Below are 12,778 nucleotides of genomic sequence, written 5' to 3'. Positions count from 1 at the left end.
CAAATCATAGAAGGTCCCTTCTACTATTCTATTGGTCAAAACAAGACAGAGGCCCACTCGATCCAAGAGGTGGGGAAATAAATTCCTTTTTTTTTTTTGTCTTTTTCCAGGGCCGCACCCACGGCATATGGAGGTTACCAGGTAGGGATCTAATCGGAGCTGTAGCTGCCGGCCTACGCCAGAGCGACAGCAATGCAGGATCGGAGCTGTGTCTGTGACCTACACCACAGCTCATGGCAGTGCCAGATCCTTAACCCACTGAACAAGGCCAGGGATCGAACCCACAACCTCATGGTACCTAGTCAGATTCATTAACCACTGAGCCACAACCAGAACTCCAGATTCCACTTCTTGATGAAGAGTAAGAAATTCACCCTGTAAGAAGGCACAGACATGGGAATATGAGGGGACATGGGAATAAGACCACTGGAGGGTCTTATTGTCACAATCCATCAGTCGATGCATAAAATTATTCTTTCACAGTAATGATATAATAACTTCTAATATGTTTTGAAAATTTTACAAGTATCATACAACTGTTATAAATCCTTGATATATATTATTTTTCAAGCAACTATCTGATGTAAGTACTATTACTTTCATAACATAATAGATGAGAAAACAAGATCATGCACACATAAATGTATTAAAATTGTTTTAATAATAGTCATAATATGCTCTTGATGCAAAAATAGACATAATTAGAACAAAACAGAGAGTCCAGAGTTAGGCTCAACTTTGTGTGAGATTTCAATCTAATACAAAGCATGCATTTCAATTACTAAGATAGAGTGTATACGCAACAAATTATTAAATTATTTGCTAACTGTTTAACAAAATAGATTATAAACAAAGTGGTGAGTTATTTAGAAAAAAAGTAAACTCTTGATATACATCTCACCCACCAAAATGAATACAAATAGACGGAATGTATAACTATATGATGGAATAAAGTGTGAGAAAATATGTCTAAAATCTTAGTGTGTCCAAGCACATTTTTTTTGAGTTTTTCATTTGAAATATAGCTGATTTGTAATATTTGATTACTTTCAAGTGTAGAATACAGAGTTTCAGTATTTTTATAGCTTATACTCCATTTAAAGCTATTATAAAATAATGGCTATATTTCTTCTGCTGTACAATATGTCCTTGTTGATTATTTATTGTGTACATACTAGTTTATTTGTCTCAATCCCATATCCCTATCTCTCCCCTCCCCACTTTCCCAAAATTTTAGGTTAAGGCTGTCTATGAAAACCACAAAGTCAGGAAAAAAAAAAGTATAGATTTTATTACATAGCAATAATAATAGCTAAGACACATTAAGAACTTATAAGGAGTAATTTAAATGTTCACAATTACAACTAACATTCACATAATGTTGGAGGTAGATGCATTGCAATTTATATCTGAGGACACTGAGGCATATAGTTGCTTGTTTTCTATAGTCACATCACTAGATTGGAACCTCAACACTTTGACTTCATAGCCTACACTGTCCCATAAACATGGTTTTATTTAAAGACCAATTTAAAAAAAAATAAAGTTGAAGACATGAAAAAATGGGAAAGGTATTTATAATGGAGATAGCAGATAAAAGATAGGGCAAATGCAAAACAGTCTTAACAAACAAGAAAATTACCAACAGAAAAAAATGGGAAATTTATAGAGAAAAACGAATACAAATACTCAACAGAAACAAAACAAACAAAAGAGTTCAATAGCATTAGCAATCAAAGAATTACAAACAAAAGTAGGAATAAATCATCAATGCCAATTATTAACCTGGGAAACATAAGAATAATGAATAATGCCCAGAATTTAAAATATTATGAAATAGCTATTCATATGCATTAATGGACGGGGTATAAGTTGGAGGATAATTTAACTAAATATCCCCAAGTTCAGAATGATCACACCCTGAAATCAGATAATATTTCCTATAGAAATTTTTTCTGTGAAGATATCTAGACAAAGGTACAAAGACTTTTATCACATTGTTGCTTATAAAATGCAAAAGAAAAGAGGAAGCCATTTTAAAACTCCTCAATAAGGAACTGGGTAATAAATTTAAAATAACCATGTCATAAAATGGAATCCTGTGCAGGCATTAAAATGGATGATGTAAATCTATTCACACTGACACTGAAATGCTTACCCACTATCTTGCTGCATAAAGACAGCAGCTGGTAAAACGTTCTATAATGTGTGGTCCTCATCAAACAAAATTGTATGGTAATGCGGTATGAAAGTATGAAAGAACATTCGCATTCAGGTGAACTGTAGTTGCAGTGGAGATGAAGAGGAATTGATTTTCATTCTGTATTCATCTATGTATTACATAACTCTTTAATGAAAATCATTTTCTTTGTACAACAGAAAGCTTGGCTTTCTGGATGTGGCAGCAGGAAGACATCAGAGACTCCTCCCCCTTCATCTCCCCCAAAAAATCGTAAAACTGGACAAAACTGTTAAAAATAAACATTTCAGCACCAAGAAAAATGGATCAATTATAAACAACGAAATGAGATGTATTGATTCATAAAATGTATCAATATCTTATGTAAGAACAATGGAGTCTGCCTAGGGCCTTCTTTACCTAGTCAGCTTCTAAACATACACACACACACACACACACACACACACCCATTTGATTTGGTGATTTTCTGAGGCTAGCCAGGAAGACTAGCAGCTTTGTGGCCTACAGGGACAGACTTGATGTGGAACAGAGGGCAATATCTCAGGGATGGCAAGTTGCAAACTCATTAGGAAATGAATGGGGAAAATCTATGCTCTACTAACAAGAGTGTGTAATCCCAGTTCAGGGGAAACCCTAGAAATAAGAGATTCATAGACTGTCTAAGGCAGAAGCTGTAGCACTGTATTGCTGAGTTTATAGCATATATAAGCAGAATATATATGACAATATAGCACAAGTAGGGAGTCAAGTTGTTTCATATATGTACATGTGTGTGTGTGTGTGTGTGTGTGTGTGTGTATCTTTTTTTCTTTTTAAGGCTACACCTGCAGCATATGGAAGTTCCCAGGCTAGGGGTTGAATCAAAGCTGCAGCTTCTGGCCTACGCCACAATCATAGCAATGCTGGATCCAAGCTGCATCTGCAACCTATGCCACAGCACATGGCAATGCCAGATCCTTAACCCACTGAGTGGGGCCAGGGATTGAACCTACATCCTCAAGGTGACTATGTTGGATTCTTAATCTACTGAGCCACAAGGTAAATCCAAGTTGTTATATTTTAATGGAATAAATCAGTCTTAACCTGGCCTAGATTGTGATCGTGTATAATATACCCCTAGAATAATCAATAAGAAAATAACTCAAAAATGTAATTTAAAAAAAAAAATGAGGGAGTTCCACAATGACTAGTGTCCATGAGGATGTGGGTTCCATCCCTGACCTCACTCAATAAGTTAAGGATCCAGCGTTGCTTCGGTCTATGGCATAGGTTGCCAATGTAGCTTGGATCTGGCATTGCTGTGGCTGTGGCCTAGGCCATTGGGTACAGCTCCAATTTGACCCCAGCCCAGAACTGCCAGATGCTGCAGATTTAGCCCTAAAAAGAAACATAAATAAACAAATTTTTTTAAATGAAGAAGAAAGAGATTACTATCAACATTACATAGAGAAACAGGTTTGTAAAGGAATAAAATGAACAACTGTATGCCAGCAAATTACATAGATTAGATAAAATGGAGGACAAAAACTACTGAAACTGTCTTAAAAATAAATAGGAAAACTGAATACATCTATAATAAGTAAAGAGATTAAAAAGATAAATTAAAAACTACCCACAAAGGCAATGAATTCTATCAAACATTTAAAGAAGAATTAATACCAATTCTTCACAAACTCTTCCAAACAATGGAAAGGGAGGGACTACTTCCCAACTTGTTCTATGAGGTCAGTATCACCTTAATACCAAAATCAGAAAAAGAGATCATGGGAAAAGGATACTACATATTAATATCACTTATGAATATAAATGGAAAAATCCTCAATAAAATACTCTTAAATTAAATCCAGAAACCTATAAAAAGGATTATACATAATTACCAATTTATTCCAGGAAAGTAAGTTTTGACATCCCCAAATCAATCAGCATAATACATCATAGCAATAGACTAAAAACCAAAAATCACATGGTCATCTCAAGAGATACAGAAAAAGCATTAAACCAAACTTAACATTCTTCCTGATAGAAACACTCACAAATTAGGAACAGAAGGATATTTCTTTAACCTGATTAAAAGCATCTACGAAAAACCCATAGTTAACATCCTACTTAATGGTAAAAGACTAAATGCTTTCCTCCTAAGATCAGAAACAAAACAAAGATGTCTACTCTCACCAACACAGGCAGATGTACAGAGACAGAAAATAAACTAGTGATTGCCTAGGACTGCATCAAGGAGACTTTAGGGGAAATGCAAAGTGTCTACTAATGAATAGAGGGGTTTGGGGGGAGTGTGATGAAGATGTCGTAAAATTTATTGTGATGATGGTTGCACAACTCTGTGATTACACCAAAAACTATTGGACATTTTTTATGGGTAAATTGTATGGTATACAAATTATATCTTAATAAAGCTATTATCCAAAAAAATAGAAAAGAAAATTGTACATTAAAATATTGATTCAATTAAAATGTAGAAAGGAACAACAGAGGGGCAAAAAAAAGACATCAGACACCTTGAAAACAAAGAGCAAAATGGTGGATATAAATCCAACTAAATCAATGTCTTCTAAAATGAATGGACTAAACACTTCAATTAAAAGACAGAGATTAACAGACTGAGTAAAAAAGATCCTGCATCATCTACCAGAGATACAGTCTGGTTTTAAAGACACAATTATGTTGAAAGTAAAAGGGTGAAAAAAGATATAACATATATTTAGTAGTCATAAAAAACGTGGAGTGGCTGTACTAATATTAGGCAAAACAGAGGTTAAGAAATATGACTAGTGGTAAAGCACTACATTTCATGATAGAATGGTTAATATACATGGAAGTTATAAATGTACATATATCACATATTAGAGCATCAAAATACCAAATACAGACATAACTGAAAGGAGAAATTGACAGTTCAACAATTATAGGTGGAGATTTGAATTCCTTACTTCCAGAAATTGATAGAACAACTGGGCAGAAAATTAATACTGATATAGAAGATTTGAACACCTCAATCAACTTGACCTGACATTTAAAGAACACTTCAAAAGTAGAACACGCATTCTTTTCAAGGACAAACAGAACATTTGCCAAAACAGACAACAGTCTAGTTCATGAAATATCTCGATACATTTAAAAGAACTGAAATTGTTTACAATATGTTCTCTGAGCACAAAATTAAATTAGACATTAATAACAGATAAATTTTGAAACATCCCAAATACTTGGAAATTAAATAATATATTTATAAATAACCCAAAGGTCAAATAAGAAATCACAGTGAAAATAAGAAAATATCTTTCCTTAAAAAGACACATGCACCTGCATGTTCAATGAAGCACTATTCACAATAGCCAAGACATGGAAACAACCTAAATGTCCATTAACAGATGATTGGATTAGGAAGATGTGGTATATATACACAATGGAATAATACTCAGCCATAAAAAAGAATGAAATAGGGAGTTCCCAACGTGGCGCAGTGGTTAACAAATCCAACTAGGAACCATGAGGTTGTGGGTTCGGTCCCTGCCCTTGCTCAGTGGGTTAAGGATCCGGCGTTGCTGTGAGCTGTGGTGTAGTTTGCAGACGCGGCTCGGATCCTGCGTTGCTGTGGCTCTGGCGTAGGCCAGTGGCTACAGCTCTGAATCAACCCCTAGCCTGGGAACCTCCATATGCCACAGGAGCTGCCCAAAGAAATAACAAAAAGACAAAAAAAAAAAAAAAAGAATGAAATAATGCCATTTGCAGCAACATGGATGGAACTAGAGACTAGCATACTGAGTGAAGTAAATCAGAAAGAGAAAGACAAATACCACATGATATCACTCATATCTGGTACCTAATATACAGCACAAATGAACCTTTTCACAGAAAAGAAAATCATGGACTTGAAGAATAGACTTGTGGTTGCCCAGGAGAGGGGGAGGGAGTGGGAGGGATTGGGAGCTTGGAGTTAACAGATGCAAACTATTGCTTTTGGAATGGACTAACAATGAGATCCTGCTGTGTAGCCCAGAGAACTATGCCTAGATACTTACAATGCAGCATGACAATGGGAGAAAAAATTATGTATTCATGCATGTGTAACTGGGTCCCCATGCTATACAGTGGGGGAAAAAAATAAAATGTGATTAAAAAATAAAAATAAATTAAAAAAATAGACAACTGGAACTCTCACCCATTGCTTATGGGAATGTAAAATGATGTATCCATGTTGGAAAAGATTTTAACAGTTTCTTTAAAAAGTTAAACAGATTTGCCATATGGCTTAGCTATTCTACTTTTAGGAATATTCCCAAGAGAAACAAAAATTTATGTCCACACAAAAGTGTGAATGCAAATGTTCATAACAGCCTTGTGCACAATAACCAAAAAGGTAGGAATAGCTCAAATATCCATCAACTGGTGAAAATATAAACAAGATGTTGAATATCCATAGAATGGATATCTATTCAGCAAGAAGAAAGAATGAAGTACTGATAGAGGCTACAACATGGATGCACTTCAGAAATGTGTTCATTGAAAGAAGCCAGACAAAAACAACACCTATTGGATGATTCTATTTATAAGAAATGGCTTAGAAAGGCAAATATAGAGAGGAAAAAAAGAAAAGCAGTTTTTGCCTAAGGCTGGAGGTAGTAATAGAGTGACTAAATGGGTGCAAATTTCTTTTTAGAGTTATGGACATGTTCTAAAATTAGATTCCAGTAGATGATTGTATAATTTTGTAAATATAAAATTCATGGAATAGTACACTTAAAATGGGTAAATTCTATGATAGATAAAGTATATCTCAATAAAATTTTTTAAGAGCAAAAGAAAAAGAAAGAGAAATCACAGTGAAAATAAGAAAATATCTTGAACTACTTGAAAAGGAAAACACAACATATAAAAACTTGGGAATGCAGCCAAAGTACTGCTTAGAGGGAAATTTAGTGCTTTGAACACTTACATTAGAAAGAAACAAGGATCTAAAAAGATTAAGCTTCCACCTCAAGGAAAAAAAGAACAATTAATCAAATCCAAAATAAGCGGAAAAAAGGAAATAATAGAACTTACTGCTAAAATCAATGAATATGAAAACAGAAAGCCAATAGAGATCATCATGGGAACCAAAAGTGTGTTCTTTGAAAAGTCAGTGAAATTGACAAAGAGTTACAGGGACAAAGGAAAAAATAAAAGATATGAATCAATAAAATCAGGAATGGATGAGGGACAATTAGGAATTTGCCAACAGAAATTTAATTGATTATAAGAAAATGTTGCAATCTACTTAATGTCGACAAATTAAACAACTTAAATGAAATGGACAAATTGATACAAATATATGTATCACCGAAAGAGCTGCAAAAAGAACAGAAAATCTATATAAACCTATAACAAGTGAAGGAATTAAATTAGTAATTAAAAAGTTTCCCACAAAGAAAAACACAGACCCAGGGGACTTCACTAGGCATTCTACCTAATATTTAAAGAAAAAAAGGATACCAATTCATCACGAACTCTTTCAGAGGAGGAAGCAACACCTTCCAACTCATCCTGAGGCCAGAAAATTGTAAACCAATATTCTAAATGAATATAGATATAAAAATCCTTTACAAAATGTTAGCAAATCCAGCTAACATAGCAAAAGGATTATATATTACTGTGCCCAAGTAAGACTGACCCAAGGAATACAAAATTGGCTTAATATCCAAAAAAATCAAATGGTATAATACATAACATCAAGGAAATAATGGACAAAACCACTTGGCCATCTTAGAAGAATCAGAAAAGCAATTTTAAAAAATCAATATCCACTTACAATTTTAAAAAATACTTTGAACAAATTAGGAATAGTAGGGAACTTTCCCAGTCTCATAAAGGACATCTAAGAAAAGCCGACAATTCTTAATAGAGAAGGATTGAGTGATTTCACACTTAGTTCAGGAAAAGAGAAGCGAAGATGTCTGCTCTCACCACTTCTATTCAATACTGTGTGATAGGTTCTAGACAGTGCAATCCAGCCAAAAAAAATAAATCAAAAGCATATATCGGAAAGAAAAACTGTCATTTGCTGACAACATGATCCTATGTGTATAAAATCTTAAGTAACCTCAAAGAAAGAAAGAAAGAAAAAGAAAGAAAGGAAGGAAGGAAACAAACCTGGAATTAGTAAACAGGATTGAAAGGTCACAAGATACAAAATCAAAACTAAAAATGTAATTATGTTTCCTAATACTAGCAACAAATAATCAAAAATTGAAATTAAGAAAAAATTTCATTCACAATAGCATCAAAACAAATACTGTACTTAGGAATAAATTAATAAAAGAAGTGAAAGACCTGTACACAGAAATCTAAAAAAAAAAAATACTAAAAGCAATTAAAGAAGATTTCTAACAAAATGGAAATCCATACTATATTCATGAATTGTAAGATAAAATATTTAAATGTCAGTTCTCCCCAAACTGATGCATATATTTAATGTAACTTCTCAAAATCTTTGCAGTCTTTTTTGGAAAAATTGACAAGGTGATTCAAAAATAAAAGGCAAAGCAAAAGACTTGGAATACTAAAAAAGCTTTGGAAAAAGCGGAGTTGGACAATTTATACTGGCTTCACGACTTTCTCGAAAACTCATAATTAAGATAGTGTAGTTTTGCATGTAGATCATGGATCAGAATAGAGAATCCCCAAAATAAAGGCTTACATATGGTCAATTGTTTTATTTCATTTTCTGGGCATGGGTGTTTATGTAAATGCTTATCTCCCTGGCTATATTAAATTTTCCCAAACACCTTTTAAAAAAATAAATGTTTTGTTTTAGAAGAGTTTAGATTTATAGATAGTACAGAGTTTCTGTGTATGGTACACACAGTTTCCTCTGTTGTTAATGTCTTACATTACTATGTTCATCTGTCACAGCTAAAAGCCAACTCTAATATAATATTATTAGCTAAACTCCATACTTTATTTGAATTTCCTCAGTGTGTACCTAATATTCCTTTTCTGTTCCAGGATCCCATCCAGGTTACCACATTACATTTAGTCGTCACGTCTCATTAAGCTCCTCCAGACTGTGACAGTTAGTCAAGCTTCCCTTGTTTTTAATGACCTTGACAGTTTTGAGGATTACTAGTCAGGCAGTTTGTAGCATGTCCCTCATATTAGATATTTCCAATGTCTTTTTCTCATGGTTATATTGTGTTTATGTCTTTGGGGAAGAAAGATCACAAAGGTGAAGTGTTCTTAACACATCATACATGCCATCAACATATCACAAAAGAGACTGACCTTAATCACCTAGCTATGCTAGTACCTGTCAGATTTCCCTAGTGTAAAGTTACTCTTTCACACCTTCCCAGCTCCATCCATACTGTACTCTTTGGAAGAAAGTCATTACGTGCAGTCTTCACTGAAGGGGTGAGGAGTTATATTCCACCAGGATCAGTTAGAGAACTATTTGTTACCAACTGTCTCAGAATGAGTACTAATTAAAGACCTAAATATAAGACCAGATACTATAAAATTCTTAGAGGAAAACATAGGCCAAACACTCTCTGACATAAACCACAGCAACATCTTCTCAGATCTACCTCCTAGGGTGATGACAATAAAGACAAAAATAAATAAATGGGACATAAATTTAAAAGTTTCTGTATAGCAAAGGAAACCCTAAACAAAATGAAAAGACGACCCACAGAATGGGAGAAAATATTTGCAAATGAAGCGACTGACAAGGGATTCATCTCCAAAATTTATAAACACCTTCTACAGCTCAATACCAAACAATCCCATTAAAAAATAGGTAGGTAGAAGATCTAAGCAGACAATTCTCCAAAGAAGACATACAGATGGCCAAAAAAAAAAAAAAAAAAAAAAAAAAAAAAAAAGGGTTCAACATCACTCATTATTAGAGAAATGCAAACCAAAACCACTATGAGGTACCACCTTACACCAGTTAGAATGGCCATCATCAAAAAGCCTACAAACAATAAGTGCTGGAGAGGGTGTGGAGAAAAGGGAACCCTATTACACTGTTGGTAGGAATGTAAATTGGTGCAACCACTGTGGAAAACAGTATGGGTTAGTGATAGACTATTTTTTTAATCTCCTTTACCAGAGTTGGAGAAGCTGTGATCTTTAGGTAAGCATGAAAAAAATATGGGGAGTTCCTGTCATGGCTCAGCAGAAACGAATCTGACTAGGAGCCATGAGGTTGCGGGTTCAATCCCTGGCCTCACTCAGTGGGTTAAGGATCCAGCGTTGCCATGGGCTGTGGTGTGGGTCACAGACTCGGATATGGCATTGCTGTGGCTCTGGCATAGGCTGGCAGCTATAGCTCTGATTAGACCCCTAGCATTGGAACCTCCATATGCTGCAGGTTCGGCTCTAAAAGGACAAAGAAAAAAAAAAAATGTAGTACCAAGTAAAAAGAGAAAATCTACAAATTACATGGACAGTGTGTCACTAATGATTTTACAAATACATGTATAATTAGTAAAATACATACATTACATATGTTATAAAATGAAATAGTAAAATATACACAACTTGTATAGTAACAAGTGTAAGTGTGTATTGATGAGTCATGCATGGGAATGACAGACACCAGCCCCTGAGTAGAGACACCCTTTGCAGAAGGGAGGGAGGTGGGGGGACTTCTACAGTATCCACAGTGTTTTGTTTATTTTTTAAAATATATCTAAAACTAACACTGCAAATGTTATTTTTTTTCAAGCTTGCTTATGGGTATGTGGATGTTCATTAAATTATTCTCTATCTTTCATGTTTGAAATATTCTATAATAAAATACATAAAAGTAAATCAAAGTGTTTTTTTTCCCCAAGTGTCATATAAATTGTAGATTGTTGGAAATTTTCCATGTAAAGAAAGGAAAGTGATCTAAGGGAAGATCAAAGTTGTTCTGAAGTATCTGACAAACTTGAATGGATTAGATGCCTTTCCAAAGTCATTTACTGAACATCAACTATGTATGAAGAACTCTGCAAGGTATTGGGAGTGGGGAAAACTATGTTCTGAGGATATAGAAAAAGACTATTTGAGAAAAACCTGAGACTAAAGCCAGGGCTTATGAAGCCAGATGTCTTAATGTGTACCCAAAACCCAAAACTGGATTTGTATCTTAGATGGGCAAGGTGTTACCTTAAAAGGGACAAGATTCCCACTGTTATTACTTCATTTTCCCACCTTACCTCATATGATACTGGTCTTAGCACTATGACCTGGTGAACTGGCATTTCTAGGAACGCACAGTCTGCGATTCATAAAAGAAATATGGCTTCTAACAACAGATGCTGGGCAGATGCTCCCCCTCTACTTTTTTTTTTTTTTTTTTTTTTTTTTTTACTTTCCCTCTCTTTAATTCAAAAGTTGGGGGTTAAGCATGATCTTCATGCTGTTGTTTAACTCTGCAGGCCAGCTGCCTTCACAGCAGCCTCAGAACAAGATGATTTCCTTTGCGTGTCTGAAATCATCTGACACCAGCTGCCAGCCTGGAGATTTCCATCACTCAGGAGTACTCAGTAATATGGATGCCATATCACTGTGCACTGGGAAGGGTGCTTCAGCCACAGTGATTTCCTATCCCGTTTCATTAAACTGAAGGTGAGGTAAAAGGGAATTTGACCTCCTTGAGAGGATGGTTTCTTTGACCTATGAGAAGTTTGCCGTTATAAAATGAAAATGCAATCACTGGAGAGACATAAAATAGGAAGCTAAGCTGGGCAGCTTGTAAATCATTGAATAGCCATGCGTGTGATTTCATAGCAAAAGGGTCAAGGTTTCCAGAGAAAGTAATTTGATGCTGATTACATGATACTAAAAAAGCAGAGATGCTTCTGTATGTCACAGAACAATGAGGACATAAGAACAGCAATAAACAGCCTTCATTATGACTCTGCCCCTCTGGGGTCTGGTCGCTTTAGATACCCTTCAATGGAAGCTCGAGCAATTAAGATGGGCTGATTTCTCAGGGAAAGAGCTTTGTGTTAGCAGAGCACAACTGAATACAAAAGCTGAGAAAACTGTCCTAAAATAGCACACTACTGAAGACTCTAAAATTCCTCTTGTCTTAATTTACAAGCCTAAATTAAAACCAACTGTTTTTCAGAACTAAGTATCCAACTGTTAAAGGAATCTAAAAAAAAAAAAAAAAAAAAAAAAAGATATTTTCTTGGATTGTCTACACAAATTTAGAAATTTGCCTTGCAGAATCTTGCAGAGTCTTTTAGAGTTGTTTTTCAGATCTAAAGGAAAAATCAGAGCCATTTCACTGAAAAAAGGAAAATGAAATCTGCCTCAGGTAAAAGTCATTAAGTAGTGAAATTCTCTTTTTTCTCCTCTGTCATGTTTTTTCTCCTCTGTCATGTTGAGGTCAAAACCTAGGCTGATAGAAACACTGAGATCAATGGTTCCTACACTGCTTTTTGTAGCACCCCAGCATATCTCCAGTGAATCTGGAGATTCCTAATTAATTTTCTTTTTTAAAAAAATCTTCTTATTGAAGTATAGTTGACATAATGTGTTGTTAGTATCAGATGTACAGCAACGTATTCGTATACATTTTTTTCAGAA

Source organism: Sus scrofa, chromosome 1 (assembly GCF_000003025.6).
Source record: "Sus scrofa isolate TJ Tabasco breed Duroc chromosome 1, Sscrofa11.1, whole genome shotgun sequence".
NCBI classification, from domain to species: Eukaryota; Metazoa; Chordata; class Mammalia; order Artiodactyla; family Suidae; genus Sus; species Sus scrofa.
Note: the sequence above shows the minus strand (reverse complement) of the source record.